Below are 17,171 nucleotides of genomic sequence, written 5' to 3'. Positions count from 1 at the left end.
ATCAAACCCTGCAGGTGATGCAGCAGCTTAGGTGTGTGTGTATATGTGAATGTGTGTGTGTGTGTGTGTGTGTGTGTGTGTGTGTGTGTGTGCCCACGCAAGACAGGCTGGAAACAATACACAGGTTGAATATAATGATTATTTTCCCTCCAGCACAAGCCTGCCCTTCTTCCAGTACCGCCTGTTGAGAAAAAGGTCATTGATCTTTCATGCTTTCTCCTGTCTCGGCCTCTTCAAAAAACTGTAAAATAAATATAGGCATGGATAAAACAGGACCTAAGGGACGTGGAGATCATCTCTGGCAAGAAAAAGTCCATCTTACAAAAAAAAAAAAATGAAGTATAGAAACAACCTCAGGATGTTTTTAAAGATTACTGGATACTGGTATTAGCAACAGCACTGAGACTTAAAACACACCAATAACTACACCGTTACAATTTGGTGTTTCAGGATGAAATGGAACAAAAAATAACATAATGAAACAATCACATGGATATGCAAAGATGTGGTAATTCAGCAGAGAATTAGGCTTTTAAGTCCACACACACGACTACAGTAAAGCAGAAAAGCAGACTATTAACCATATGTACAATGACTCTGCATTGCTATTGTACATACGGTACCAGTCACAAGCTTGGACACACATTTCTTTTTTTATTTTCACTGTTTTCCACATATTACAATAATAGTAAAGACATCAAAACTATGAAATTACACATGGATTTGACAAAAAGTCATGACAAAAAAACATTTTAAACAATTCAAAACTTATCTTATATTTTAGATTTTTCAAAGTAGCCAAAAATATATTTTTTTAAATCAAATTTTTTGGACAGTAGTTTATACACAGGTATCAAGTTTACAATTTATATTTCTCTAAGAAACAAATTTCAAACATTTAAGCGTAAGTCTTTTGATTAAAATGTCTTTGAATGCATGTTTCCCATTACCTTAATCAGGTGTATCCAAACTTTTGACTGGTACTGTATGGCTATATGTATAATATAGCCATATATACAACACCTGTCCTCTCACTCCTGGCTGTTGACTAACAAACAGTCCTGTTGATATAGGTAGCGTTAACCTTGCTTCTGGCGCCCGATATTTCAATGTCACTGGTCTGAATTGTGATTTGAAATTCACATAATTAGAGAAGGCTGCTGCTTTCTACTGTCTCGCTGGATGCAAATGATTAATGCTGTTAATCTGGGGGTGCCGTTGAGGTTCTCGGGCGGCGAAATGCAAGATGGCCCTTCACCGGTATCTCATTTTGCTGTCTGGACTTATGAATAATTTGAAGGAGGCGGTGTCCCCCTGAGAAGCCTGTTTGACGGTATTTTCAGACTAGTATCACACGGTTGGTGCCAAGTTTTCGACACAGAGAAGCATGAAGAACGGGGGGGGGGGGGATGGGGGGGGGCGCTGAGTGAGTCAAAGGGTCGTAGGTCATGTTGCAGTGGAACGGCATTGCGTTCAGAACCGTATCGCACATTCGGCAAGATGCAAACTTTCTGCCATCATTTCAAGCACGGAATCTGTCATCATCGTGCACAGCTCACTTGTTGTTGGGTACAGTACGTGTAATCTCACAGAGGAGCGTTAGCATTTGAATGAGCTGTACCCCATTGTTTCCAATGCCAAGCTGCTACCAAAAAATCACAAAGGATGCCCCTGGAACTGGACCAAAGAGCGGGCGCCTTTCACAAGTACTGCGCCTCTGATACCATGGCCATTGTTCTGTTGCTTACACGTGATTACATCAGACCTTACTTCCTCATTCAGAGGAACTCTGCACGACTTCCTTTATAGAGCAGGAAGTATTCCCATACAATACTGTCACTGTCATCTTCAGTGCAGACAAAGGCAGGCTGTGCTAAATTAGCATGTGCAAGTGAGCTACAACTGAAGACCACTGGTGAACTTGCATTAATTACCTTTTGGCTTTATTTGAGGCACCTGTGTTGCGTTCTGCGCACATATACTGCATTCCATGTTATTTCCCTAACAAAGAAATGGCAAAATATTTGTCCAAATAAATGCAGAAATAAAAAAAAATAAATGTCAAAAATGTGCACTTTTAATAGGGGGCAACCTCCATGGCTTATGACGCATATGTGGCATTTATCGGCATGCGGCCACTAATTGTTTTACAACACGAAATTCTGATTTGCAAGAAAATATATCTGGGGAGATACAACGACAGAGAGGGTGAAAAGCAGTGAAAGCCGCAAAGTAACAGAAATGTCTGAAATGTCTACACAGATTTTCCCCTCCCTAACATTTTTTCCCCCATTGGAGGCCTTTGTTTTGGTTTGTTGTGTTGTCTGTCTTGTTTTGGTTTGTTGTTTTCACTCAATGAACCCATGAGGCGGAGCTGAAGATGTATTTTATCCTTTCAGCGTGAGCACTGTTTCTCTCTTTAAATAAACACGTGCTCGAACGGCTACGATTCGGACCTGTGTCTTGGCTGTTCTCCATGACACATAGGGAGTCACAATGCCCCTTATTTAAACCGTATTTTAAACCGTATAACTACACTTACATACTCAAAAATACATTCATCATATCTTATGAATCTCTGAATTAATAATGTTTACCTAGCCTTCTTTATGAAAAATACTCTATTTAGGAACAGAACTACATAACATTGCTTGTGCTGGAAACAGCACTGAATGCACAATTAAGCTTATGTGGTTTTCATACATTGTATCTATTATCTATTATATATTATCTAGTGACATTTAGTAAACACATTTCTCATATTTTGTACACACTGTTACTATCACATGTTGACATTGTTGACGACTGCCACGCCTGCGCTCTCGCCTGGTTACGCACCTGTAGCTCGGTCTGGAAGAAGAACTTCTGCGGACACTGGGTGCAGTCGTAGATCTTGTCCTCCTGGCCGTGGGCGGAGAAGATGTGCTGCTGGAGCTTGCTGGCCTGAACAAAAACTGGAGCAGAAGAGAGAGCGAGGAAGACCGAGGTTTATTTCAGAGACTCATACGGGAGAGATAACACGCTGCATTTTCCCGCTGCGGCCGAACAATTCCATTTCTGGTGTGATAATAACACAGATTTAAAAAGAAAACAAACCACACTATGCTTCTCATTTCCTCCTCACGTTCATTCAGAATTGCGCATCACCATCAGTGCCAACACACAGCAGCCACATGATAGCTGTTTTGTGCTATGCAATACAGGCAGAGCTTGTTTTAACATGCGCTTATATGCCATCGTTAGCAACCTGACCATCACTGAGAAGGGTGGACATAGGTGATATAGGAATCCTGAAATCTGTCAGAGAACACAGGCCAAAAGAGCAGAACAGTATCCACCATGTGGTAAAGCAAACCTTACTTTTCAATGTTGGATGAGTCTGACGCAAACAAAAATGAAAAATATATGGATGTATGGACTGACTTCAAACTGAATCCAGGGCAGAGAGAACAGGATGTCTACACACATGCCTGCGTGTGTGTGTGTGTGTGTGTGTGTGTGTGTGTGTGTGTGTGCACGTGTGTGTGTGTGCGTGTGCATTTGTGTGTGTGAGTGCGTAAATGTAAGTGTATGTGTATGTACAAGTGTATTTGAGGCTGTCAGAAATGCCAATGCACTCTGTGTATTGAAACATTAATGCTCACACATGTACTCATGTATATACAAGCACATACACATGCAAGCATGAACACAGACATGTAACAAATAATTTCTCAAAGTTAAATATAAACTAATCTAAAGCGAATTATTTAGTTGATATATGAGATTCTTATAACTTTAAAGGATGCATATCCCGTGCACCCATCAAAATTATGAACAGCTGTAGGTTTACATGCATGGGCACCAATGGCCATTCATGATCAGGGTAAACATTTATAACATTTCAGACAGGTACAAATGTTTTATCAAATACAGACCATTCAATACCATTCCTAGAGTAGAGTTAATGGGGATATGTTTGTATTACTGATGTGAAAAAGCTCTATTTATACCATTTTTACTTTGTACAGAGAGAGATTATGAGATAAAAATGAACAAATTGTAGGCTGATTTAAAAAAACATAAAACTCAATGCTACAGCGTTAACACCGCTGCCCCAATGTTATTAGGAAATGACAGAAATCAACGGAATCAACCATCACACATATCACGTATAAATCACCCTGCCACCATCTGTCTGCATCGCAAATATTTACAGTATAAATATCAATACTGACATGTCATTTAATTACACAAGCCCAGAGCACAGTGCCTGTGAAGCAGATACTTTAACCGCCAGCAAATACATATCTATCCGCTTTAATTAAGCAAAAGTCCACGCTGGTAAACTGAGAAAATGCGTGCATGCTCTCCAAGGAGCATTTCAGACATGCTGTTTGTTATCCTACACCACATAAGCCCATATGCTGTAAGAACCACTGTCTGAAGCAGCCAGTCTCCCAGCAGCACTGCTAGTCTGGTAAAGTTAGTATTTACGGCCTCATTTGAATTTCTTATTACTCAAAAAACTTCGCGCCCCCCTCCCCAGCTTGCAGTGGGGCTGTGCTATATTGGATAAAAGGCACCAGAAGTAGGCTCTCTTTGGGTGCCTCCAGGTCAAAGGGTTTTACTCAGCCCCTATGCGAGAGGCTCCAATAATGTAAACATGTTCCAATTTTAATGAATACAAAACAAGGGCCTCAGACCGTGAGGCTTTACCTGGGAGACATGTTATGAATAATTAAAGCGTATGTGCCAGAGGCAGAGTTAGGGCTGGCAGGAAAAGACTTCAGATGGACGCCCCATCCGCTGTGACCGGCGAAAGAAAATGGCTCCGTGTCTGCAGTATTAATCTACGTGACACATGGAGACAGATCGTGCTCTGGTGGAGTACGGCTCGGACACCTACGCCGCTACTGATGAGGCGGACAGTGTGCCGTGCGGAAAACGAACAGAGAAATGAACAAACGCACAACTATCCTGTAGATAAAAAGCGGTGGCAAGCTCATTTCTCCTTATAATCGCAGTCTCCTTACACTCGCTTACAGTCGCAGAAGACATAGAGGGGGAACCATGCCTGGTACATAAATAAACTGATACAATATTATATACACACACACACACACACACACACATATACATATATTATATATATATATATATATATATAAATATATATATATATATATATATATATATATATATATATACACATATCTTTTATTATTATTTATACACACAGGAAAAGAAAAAAAAAAAGATAGGATCTTTAATAACAGATGTGAGAATTCACTCTAAGGATGAAGCAAAACCATGAACGCAATTAAGCAGATCCACAACGTAACAACTACAGCACTATCTTTGACGATCCCCTCCCCCGACCCCATCCTCTGGATGGACTCCAAATCCGGCGACGTTCTGGCGGTGCCGAGAGAGGCGCGGGAGGGGAGAGCCCGCTCCCGCCGCTGCGGGGAGAGGCGGAGAGGTCACGCTACCCGCGCCAGCCCTGCACCCTTCAGCTGGAGCTAAGGTCAAGCAAGGACCGCTCCAACAAACAGGCTGTGTCCGTGGCAGCGAGACACCCGCACGCCGAACGCCAGCCTGACAACGATCCACGTCCTAGTAACCTTACCAGCTGCTGTAATAACTGTGTGGGTGAGGCTCACTTTCCAAATATGCTGTTGCTACCAGCCACCAGATGCCGGCCACCGCACCAAAGAGAAGAGATAGCAGTCAAGCAATTGAACTACACTGTGTTAGTCCATTACTGTCATCATTGATGAGAGTCATACACCTGGATGCAGGAAGATGCACACCAGAAACCAAAAAACCAATAGCTACTTCTACTATCAACCACATAGCAATAGCACAATTAACCCTTCCCGTTTAATTAGCCGACTCCTATGATATACATTTAAAGTTAAATGGCAATTTTCTGGAGAAGATGGGGGTTTATCATTTGGGATATAGGCTGAGTGGTATGGTGTTATGCTAAATTGTCTCTGTCAGAATATTGCAGGTTTTGACAGTCATGTGGGACAACAGTGTTATAATGGGTTAATGGCTTAGATGAAGATATCTGCTAAATACTGTAATAGACACCACTATTATGCACAATTCAAAACAAAATCCTCAGCTTCTTTCAATGAAACACAGTAAATAGATTAAAATAAACCTCTAAGAATGGTTTTGTTAACCAGTGGTCACTACTTCATTGTTGAGCTCTCATCTATTGCCATTATCAGAGGAAGTGCAAGAAATGTCTAAGCTGTCTAATGTCTAAACTATTTTAACAGAAATATTGATGACTTTAATATACTGGCCTAGCACCCTACATAGTTAAGACAATTCACAGAACACTCTGGAAATACCTAGAAAATATGTTTTGTTTTGCAAATGAAATGTCCTAAACAGTATGTTCTCAAAAAAATTAAAAAACACAATAAGGGATTAAACTACTGAAAAAAAAAATCAATTGTCAAAACCAATGTGTTTACTTGAGACAGTTGTTGAGTGTGGCTGAACTCTACAATCAATGAGTAATAGTCCACTAATCTTCGCCCATTTCCCTAAATCATTTTCTTAAGCCTGCCGGATTAAAACGCAGTTATTGTTCAGCATCTGCATTAATATCTGAGCTTCTAACCAGTTTGATTGAGCTAAATGAATGATGAATGTTGAATGTTGGGGGGGGGGCCCACTCAAAAGGTCACGTAGAGGCGCGATAACAGATCAACGGGTTTCTCTTTTGTAACCTTCCGAGCGGCCATTTTGAAGGGGGCCATCGGCACCCCCCTCAGTTCGGGGGGGACGGAGGGAGAGGAGAGAAAGGAGAGCGGAGGCACGGCAAGGCGCTGGCCCCTGAAGAAAAGTTCACGTTGAGAGAGACAACACAACTTTCCGCGGCGCTCTGCATGACGGTGGAGAGAGGAGGGGGGGTTGGGGGGGGGGTGGTCAAAGGGCCAGAGCCGGCGCGCTGTGGGAGGACGGCGCTTGGATTAAGCCTCTGATTAGATCTCAGGGGCCACCAATCACAAGCCCTCTCTCCAGGCCACAGCTTTTTTTAAAAAAAAAAAAATTATTTATTTATTTATTTATTTTATTATTTTTTTTCCTGTCGCGGCGGTTCGTCTTCTGGAAGAAACAGAAGTGATATTACGCTGTTTGCAAAGAAAAAAAAAAAAACAAAAAAAGTTTAGCTTTATTACTTTACAGTTCATGTTTCCCTCCAGTTTCACTGGGGGAAAAAAAAAAACACAGGCTGCCACAGAATGCTACCTGCCAAATTATACACTGAACAAGCTGCATTCACACGGCGCCAGCATCAGTAAATACGGTGTCAGATGAATCATGCGTTTCCTTACAATAACGGCAACCCATTTCGACTTCGTTTTAAGGTCACGGCTGTTTAATGCTGTTTGTTCTGGCTTCTTATGGACAGGCGGGTGAAACGGCTGGAGTGAAACGGGGACACAGCCTTGGTTTAAACGGTATGAACCTGACATGTGGATTTTTTTTAGGGGGGGAGGGGGTGGGGGTTCAGGCCGAACGCTGTGAAGAGGAGTGGCGTGACAGCTCTGTGGCATAATGTTTCTATTCAGTGTCACAGCTAAAAAACCCACGCGGCTTTCATCTCGGGCTCACACCTTTCCCGTTTGTTTGCCCCCGCCATCGTATTCCCAATCACAACTTTCCGCAGCTCCAGCTAGGGGGTGTGGAGGGGTATGTAGGGGGGGGGGGGGGGTGGGACTGTTCTAGCTGCAGGCTCCCCCACTTCTGACACCTGGCAAGTCCTCCCTGAGGGAGGCGCTGTCTCTGTCATCTTCCAGGGGCTTCCAAGCTTCTGGGCTTCTCCTCTCTCCCCTGATCCCTCTCCTCCTCTCCACTCTCTCCAGACACCCACTCCTTCCCCCCCACTTCCCAACACTGAAAAATTCTTATTTACAAACATTACTTACCTGCTTAGATCATACATTATCCAGGGTGACTAATACAGCTGTCGCATTAAACCATTTTTGCATTAGGATATTTTAAATGCAGAAATTTATGTTGCGCACCATGCTTGAAGAGCATAACAGCAGTCTCCCAAATGGAATCCGAACCAACAACCTTCTGTCACAATCCCACCTCACTTATCACTACTCCACACTGCCACCACAAGCCCTACTCTTCTCCTCCACGAGTCAATGGGCTCTCATGTCAGTGGCTAATGGAAAACAATCATAGATGACGACACACAGTCTTGGGATCACTTGAATAAAGTGTTGCATGTTTGGTCTGAGAACCTCAGCCACCACAGGTTTATGAAAAACCTTGTACACCTTATTCTTTTTCAAGAATACTTCCTACTTCTTCATACTGTCAGCCATCTTCCATAATTGCCACAATATGATGCAACAGGAACAGACACCAAGAATCCTGTATTATATCAATCAGTTCAAATATTTATAGGTTATTTAATCGGTTTTGATATTTATATATGATATTATACTAAATGTAATCTTTTATAAGATAAATGTGGTGCACAAACATCCAACATGTACCTATAGAGCCATAGAGAGAACCTACAACTTTCAGCTGGAAAGTAACTTGTCAGCTCCTGTTAGAAAACTTTGCTGGTTTTTTAATCAGGCAGGCAGCAGCCCTCAGACCTGGTCCCGCAGTGGGGGGGGGGAGGGTCAGGTGAGGACAACTGGGTCACACTGCCCCTCCTGCTCAGAAGCACAGGACAGCACGGTGCTCCCGGGGCCAGATAAGCAATCATCCTCGCCCCGGAGGACCCCCCCCTCCCCACCATGCCTTTCATTTCCGCCCCGCCCCTCCTCGGCACCCGCACCGCCGCTGCTATCCTGCGGGGGGCGCCCTCGCTCACCACTGAGAGGTGGAGACCTGGCCGTCAAATCATCCTCCACAAAAAAAAAAAAAAAAAAAACAACCTCAAAATGGCAAAAACACAGCACATTTTCCTCTGGAGTAAGTACTGATGACCTTCTGAATGCAGCGTGCTCTCCTCTGTAGTAAGCAATGATGAACCTCTGAACGGGAGCTCCTGTTTAGCAGGAGAGAGGGAGAGGCAGTGAGTGAGAGAGAGAGAACATGATTGTAAGAGAAAATGTGTGTGTGTGGTGGAGCTATAAACGCAAGATCAACAGTATGTGAGAGTGTGTATGTGTAAGAAAGCAATACTCTGAACTGCAGCAATATTGACTTTTGTAATGTATACTTGCATGATATAAGAAATTCATTCATAGTTTACTGTTCCGTGTAATATGTGAATTATTGTTTCTTATTTATCAATTGAACTTGTATATTTATATGTTTTCTTTGACTTTGTATAGCGGCACTGGCGTAAATATCGACGGTGCAACCGGTGCAGTGCACTGGGGCCCAGAAGCTGTCAGGGGCCCATGTAGGAAGGCGATTTTTGCTGCTTTACTATTGTAGGTGGGCCCTGTCACGCATTGACCATTTCATGCAGTCTTCAAAGTAACCATTCAACGATATCACTACAATTACTTGTAATTGTGATAGCTATATATACCACCTTCCCACCTTGTGTATAACACTTACGGTTTTGAGTCATAGCCTATTTTTATGTATTATTTGTGTGTCCGTGCGTGTGTGTACACAAGCCTGCGCTTGTGTTTGGGGCGAGGGGGGGCCCCAAGAAAAAATATTTGCACCGGGGCCAATCACAATTATGTTAAGCTACAGTATAGTGGTATTGTTTACTTAATGGTACACATTATTGCTTTGGCAACACAGCATTTGTTTGTCCTGCCAATAGAGCACCATTCAACTGAAATGAATCCAGTAAGAGAGGACGAGAGAGAGAGAGAGAGAGAGAGAGAGAGAGAGAGAGAGAGAGAGAGAGAGAGAGAGAGAAAGAGAGAGAGAGAGAGAGAGAGAGCGTGATGAAGTTTGGATTTATGGTTTATGGTACGCAATGGTGCACTTGTCCGACGACCCCAGAAAAAATAAAGCCAGAAATGTGAAGTCACTGAGGACAGGAAGTCTGCAGGTCTCTGATACTCCTCCTGACTTCAGAGTCAGAGCACGCTGCAACAGCCGGGAAAGACACGCGGTGCACAGGTATGGGAGTCTGACACGACCGGCGCAGTGAATTTACTGCATGCTTCTTTATAACAGGAGGTCTCATCCAAGGTAACTTGAATCTCCCACACTCTCTAAGACATTAATGAGGCTAGATTTTACTTTGGAGCTTGGGATGATGTGCAACATCAGGCTTCGGATTTGGTTAAAACATGCATGGATGCCTGGGTACATGGCATAGGCCATAACCACTACACCACCACGACCGCACCACAAACCCGTAGTGACAATTTTCAGTTGCAATAGTGAAATTCAGGCACATATATTAAACTCTCAGTGTAGAGTGGCTAAAGAGATACTGACTTTCCCTAAGTCTGATGTGAATTTAATGGCTCATTTATTCTCTGGGAATAAAATAGTCATTGTTCCATAGCTGTCCCTTATGATCCCTGGCTTCTTCCAGCAGGTGGGACCATGTCTCTGCCACCAGAAGGACCTCACCTCTGCCGTTTGGGGACGCCTCCTTTTCCTGCCTCATTATTACGGGCTGTACCGTCCTTTGTCACTCGTCCTGTCATGGTGGTGCCCTGGACGGCTTTCTGAATGGGTGGCTCTGTTCGCCGGCTCCGTGGGGAAGAGGGACCTCAATCACGTGGTTCATTGTCCTTTCTGTTCGTCCCTCTCCCCCCCTCCTCAGGGATTCTAACCCAGCCCCCCTCCCCCCAAACGTCTGAACCCTGGAGCCCCCCTCTGGGGATGCCTGTCCAGACTGCATCCCTCGGACTCTTTTGTGTGCCCGTCTAAGGTAACCGGCCGGAGGTAATGGAATCGGAGCACCCGGATCCCTCAATGTCGCAGCTACTCCTATTATTGGGGAGGAATGCTATTCTAGCAAACAGCAATAAAGATTTGTCTCAAACTAATTAGGGATGCATGTCAAATCGGTTCACATTCAAATAGCCTACTGTACGGATGAGTATATCTGAATAACTGAATCCCTGCCTTTTTTTCCCCCCCCAGCATGGGATTGTGGCTGTTTAACCTTTGTGTGTAAATAATGGCTCACTACAGAGATCTGCATCCGCTCACACTCTGAGGCAGAGGAATAAATCACATTGACGAATCATGTGTTCAGTTGTGCAGTGTTTGCAGGATCTCCTTTATGGGTATTGATTAGACAGAGAGCAAAAAAAAGGAAACTCTGGATGGTTCCGTGAACGGACGAGCATCTGAATGCTGATCCGAGCAAACATTTTACAATTTCACGCTTGAATATTCAAATGATGAAACTCATCAACTACTCATTGGGCATTCCCTGTGCTTTTATTTCCCATTGGCCAACAGTTATGTATCTTGGACACACCCTGGGTACACTTCATTTGGACTTGAACCCGCAACCCTAAAAAAAATCACGCCTTGCACAGTCTTGAGTCATCGTCTGCTCATGGGCTCCTGATTTAGACCCTTTTGAGTCCGACTCTATGGATTCCATTACACAGGTAATTAGCCCCACTGCCCCGGGAAGAAGAGACCCACCCTCGCGGGACCACTCCCTCCCTCCACCCCCGAACCATCCATCGTGGTGAGCAGTGGGCAAAGGCATTACCTGAACTGACTTCGACAATTAGCACGTCTTCGCTGCTGATTACATTCATTTGTTTCTGATTCGGAGGCAATTTAAAAATCCCCCACGCAGCAGAAAGCTCTTGCTCCAAGTTGACCACAGAGCCTGATCCCTTCCCATCCAGCGTGAAAATCATTTACCACTTCAGACAGCACATTTTACCTGATTCATCTGCTTAGCAGAGGGCCTTATCAAGGATGAATGGCAAAACTTACAAACTTACATATTCTATCAGACATTCTATTATGCCATGAATATTTTAGGATTTAACTGTCTGAGGCAAAGTACCTTCCTAAACTGTAAAATGTTAGCATCTTTTCTAATATTCAGACCCAGGATGCTCAGGTGGTAACTTCCATGTTCTAATCTTGAAGTTCAGAAGAACCTAGTTTGCAGCAGAGCTCATTATATTACATTACATTAAGCAGATACTCTTATCCAGAGCAACTTACACAGGTTAATTTTTTTTTTACATCTTTCCCCAAGGGTACAACAGCAGTTCCCAGCGGGGAATCGAACCAGCAACCATTCGGTTAAGAATCCTGCTTCTTACCACTATGCTACAGTGCCGCCCCAACTCAAATCTGAAAACTTTCTCTGACAAACACATAATCACATGTCTACCATAGACAGCTTCCCTGCTTTTACTTAGGTGCACCCTTTACAAAATCCCTTTCTAATACCAGTGAACTGAGACATCTGGCTTAGAATGGAATCCCTAATATGTTTTAATTACAACTCAAACAATGGCCTGGATTAAAACCTATTACACAGGGGATTGCTCTTAACATTGAATAACACATTTAGGCAATTTCTGTTTTTTTTTTTTAATCAACGCTTAGTGGACTGAGCTTAGTAATGCTTGAAATTACGTAAAAATTTGTGCATGCTATGACACAAGTGACACTCCTTTAAATTTATCGTTTAAAGGGAAGAACGAAGTGCATTGTTGTAGAACCGAATTCAGGCCAGTCTTGAAAATTTAAGGTGGATTGAAGCTCTTGAAGAGATTCCCTTTCTGCCTCTCTTGTCTGTTTTTACATACATAAACCACATCACCAGCTTCTGAACACTTCCAACACCACTATTCAATGTCATTATCTCCACTTCTCTTTCCACATGTGGACCGGAACAAGAACATTGTGTTATGCAAAGACCTCTGTTCATGGAAAAAGAAAAAAAAGCAGCAGTCACCTCAATCTACTGGCAAAGAGAGAGGTCCATAGTCAGTCTATCTGTAATATGCCTGCTGACAATAAATAAGGATGCTATGTGTGTGTTTTTTGTAGTAATACTGATTTTTTTTTAATGACCTGCTTAAATCTGTCACTCGACAGAAGGAACAATGTCCACAGCAGTGAGAGGGAATCTAGGCCACACACAGCTGCCACATGGCCACTCGGTCACACTCACCTGTGAAGCACACAGGGCACTTGAAGGTGCCACCCATGCCCTCGAAGCTGTGCTCGATCAGGTGACACTGAAGTTTGGCCGGGGAGTCGAAGGTCTGGCTGCAGAGCTTGCACTCGTGATTGAGTCCTTCCTCTGTCAAAACACACAAAACACAAACACACACAGATGTTATTCAGAAGTGCAACTGAAATTTAACATCTATGACTGACGTTCGACATTTACACATATACATGACATCTAAATGGTGCTTGAAATCGAGTTGAACATTTCTGTGACAATCATTAAGTATTTGAACCTGAAACTCAGGGAGAGTGTTAAGCTGGATGAACCAAGCCCACACCAATCAGTGGCCCTACCAAGGCCAAATTAAACTCAGAAAGCCAAACCACACACATTCCTCTGGGCTATATTTCATCACAGAACCAGCCTACATGTTTTTTTTAAAACATTTTGTTTTGAATGCAGATGAAGAAAATGAAAAAGGAATAATATGTAAATCATAAAATACTACTATGGCGCTCCATCTTGAATAGCATGTAATGACTCCTACTATCGGATTGTAACGCTTGAGATTCCTCTCTGTTCTCAAAAGCGCACACTAGAATGTTAGGGTAAGTTGCTCTGGTTAAGAGCGACAGCTAAAATGACTAAGTGTTAAAATGTAATAAAGGAATAATAAAGTACGGTAAAGCACAAAACTTTCCACTTTGGGAGCCAACTCCACCCATTGGCTTCTTATTTGAGCAGGCAGGGACGAGTGATTTGTTTTGCGCTGTGCTTATCAGCAACAAGCAGAGGAACATACTGGAATCCTAATGCTCGGGCAAAGACTGCAGTCAGCGCGAGATGCTTGCCATTTCCCTCTCCACAACACTGTTTGATGTTGGCAGGTGGCACTTTAATTGATGGGGCTAGGCTGGTACTCACCCAGCTATTGTACAATGTCAACACTGTGGTCAAACACAGGCGCCTCACCACCGAGAGAAAGTCACCCAGGTGCTCACAGGCACCCACTGGCTGCACTCAGAGATCACCAGGGCTTCTACCTCACAACTACCATTAAACGGCATATCCAATCAGAGGTGACATAAAACTTAGGTTTTCTGGGAAACAGACTAAGAATTTGAAAATGAACCCCGTAGAAAGCACTTAGTTGGCCGTACTGAGCACGTACCAAGTAAACTGCCCTCGTGAGGCTGACATAGAAATGTCTGATACTCCAACCCAAATTTTCCCTGGAATTAATTATCTCATACAACAAGCATAGGAGCTTTTATAGCACGGAAAACAGTTGTATAACTCTTTATAGTGCCCTGCTAAAGATATGGAATATCTGTGGTTAAAGTGCAATGACGCAAGTCTCAAAAGTTTCTTTTCCAGAAACATTAAAACACGAGGAATATGTTTGGGTGTCCGACTAAATACTTTCTCTGGGGTGAAATCTTTAAAACTTAAATTGCTTCAGCGCACTTAGAAAATAAGTTTGGCCTCTAGGGGCACGCAGTACAGACATTAAATTAGAATAGAAAGGCACACTACAGAGAAACGCCCTGGGTGCACTTTGATGTCATGTGACACTTGGTCTGCTACTATAGAGCCTCGCTGCAAAGAGCACTCTGGTGGGGATATGTGGCGTAAGCTTTGGTTGGCTCTCTTTCCCACCGGCAAATCACCAGCAATAATAAGACCACGCAGGAAATGAAATACTCAGTTTGGGATTTGTGTCCTTTAAAAATATGGAATTAGCATCAGGGTGTGAAAGAACTCCTATAGTCCTAGTTGAATCTATATGCCCCCTGCTAGGGCATACTCAGCTAGTGGAGACAGGACTATTGATTGCTATGTATATAGTAACATTTTCACTCTCTGTGGCCATCAGTGCCGCAATGCCAGAGGCATTCTGCATATTGCTTCTGTGTTTCTACACTGGATAAACAAAGATAACCAAATCACAGGGATATATTGAAAACATGGCGCTGTTTTAAATTTAGGTAGGTGCGTTGACAGTTCAAATTACCTTCAAAAGCCAGTGGATTAGCAAAAACACACCTCGACACACATTTCAATGCTTTTCATGATCTACAGCAGAATGAAATAACCCTACCGTCACTGTGTGTTGTGCAAGCAGACAGAGGAATTGTCATATACCAGTTCAACGCAGGGAATTAAGTAACAATTCAAGTAACAGGGAATTTTCAGTCTTCACTCTATGCTCCAAAGAAAATCACACGCACACATAAAAACAATGTTTTCATTTCAGGCAAAGCACCGCAAAGTTGGCCATATGCGAATATTCAGCGTCGTCATGTGTGAATTATTATGCAGTTCAAATTGCCCCCCGTCTCCTCTTTCTGTCAGCCCTACCCTGGTTTCCCACCCCGCTGCGCTGCCCTCCCACTACGCCCCCACTGGCGTTCGTACACACGATCCTTAATTCATCAGGCTTGGCAGTTGGCGGCCATGGGGTGACGCTCCGGGCTGGTCGGCCTCGGTTGTGAGCAGCATCCCCCCAGCATAAGCGATCCCTTCAAACCCACGAAAACAGAATCGCCAGGGCCCCCGGCTCGCCCGCGGTTCCTGGCAAAAGGCTGAGACGCGAAGAAACGGGAAAAACAACAAAAAAAAAATGGCGATTTTGGAACATCGCGGTTTGTTTTTTGATCCACCGCTGATGGCGAAACCGACTTTGGACATGGCGTTCTCGCTCTCAAAGACCCCCCGTGGCGGCTGTCCGGCTACGCGCTTGGTGAGGCCGGAGTGAGAGGGCCTGCTGGCCACAGAGGCCACAAAAGTGGCGTACATTGGCGGTAAATCACTTAATGAAGGGAACAGAGGTGCTTTCCCTCTGACTGAAACCGCCATCTTCATCTGAGTGCTGATGTGTTTGTGAGGCTCCAGTATTGGACAGAAAAAAGTGGCTTTTGGCGTTGTTGAAATTTTAACTCCTGCACTTCGTAAAAGAATATCTGGTGTGAAAAGAAAAGAAACGAAAAAACAGTTTTCACATTTGTGCTGCAAAATGTACTGAAAGTAAATAGAGACACAGAAAAGAGGACTATTGACTCAAAATCATTCGCCATAGTCAGCTAGAAAAATCTATTTTTTACTCCTGGGGTCTTCCGTGAGAAGCACAAGCGCACCTGTCTGAAATCTGTCAAGCAGTAGACAAACTGCTGTTAACGCCTCCGTGACAGTACAGCGCAGACTGTGTATTACAAACTTGACAAGAAAGGAAGAAAAAAAAGAGGAGGAAAAGCAACAACAAATACGCTGGAAGGAGCCAGGTGGCCTCGCCCTTTGCCTTTCTATCCCTCTCGTTTTTTTTTTAATGAGGCACAGCCAAGAGCACACAGCATACTAACGTCTCTGTGCCTGGAAAACTGGTCCTCCTATCTTGCGACTCAGCTAACTAGTGTCAAGGGCTCCTGCTGTGTGATTGGCTACAGTCAGGCATGAATAGGACAGCCGATTGGCTGGCAAGGGGACCCGATGACCTAGAAGCTGTCCTGAGGTTTAGGAAAATTCCAAAGGTCTTCAATGGAAAACAATGCTACCTTTTATGCGGACAGCTTGAGCACTCTTTGCGAAATACAGTTCGATCTCATGCCATTTTACATATTACACCTATAGATCGAGGAAAACTACAGCAAACACGTAGGTGATTTTTTTTCTATGGGAACAAGCTACTCCTCAGACATCCCTCCTTCAAAAACACCCCGTCTTCTCTCCCACCACATCAAAATTTCTCTCCAACTGAACTCTTCCCCTTACTCCCTCCTGAGGGGGTTACTGTTCAGTCTCTCCAGGAAAGGGAGAACAAAACACCCCTTCAGTTCACAAAGACAGGAGAGAAATTCTCTCCAACGCGACTCGTCCCTTCCAATCCAGGCCTCGAAACCGGAGGGGCCTGCCCCGCCCGCAACGGCGCACTCGAAAAACACCGCAGCACGGTCTCTGTTCACTGGACCTGCAAGCGTATTAATTCCACTCTAAGGGGCGATGACAGAATATTGCTGTTTGAAAGTACACCTGCTCAAATGTTTTGATATCGGAACGGGCCGCAGAAAGCAGGTTTCCTTGACACTCGGCTGATAAAATAATG

At 43.7% G+C, this 17,171-nt stretch overlaps 1 long non-coding RNA gene across 1 annotated transcript in view; it reads right to left on the bottom strand.

Annotated features, from left to right (window-relative positions):
• LOC118771008 overlaps positions 1-13,196 on the bottom strand; it is a 30,198-nt gene extending 17,002 nt beyond the window's left edge. The window contains exons 1-2 of the long non-coding RNA XR_005004592.1: positions 13,070-13,196; positions 2,839-2,954 (exon numbers count right to left, since the gene is read on the bottom strand). This is a non-coding gene — a long non-coding RNA (uncharacterized LOC118771008). The remainder of the gene's footprint in view (positions 1-2,838; positions 2,955-13,069) is intronic.
• Positions 13,197-17,171: the final 3,975 nt, after the last annotated feature.

This window comes from Megalops cyprinoides, chromosome 24 (genome assembly GCF_013368585.1).
Source record: "Megalops cyprinoides isolate fMegCyp1 chromosome 24, fMegCyp1.pri, whole genome shotgun sequence".
Lineage (NCBI taxonomy): Eukaryota > Metazoa > Chordata > Actinopteri > Elopiformes > Megalopidae > Megalops > Megalops cyprinoides.
Note: the sequence above shows the minus strand (reverse complement) of the source record. Positions and strands in the feature narration are given on the sequence as shown.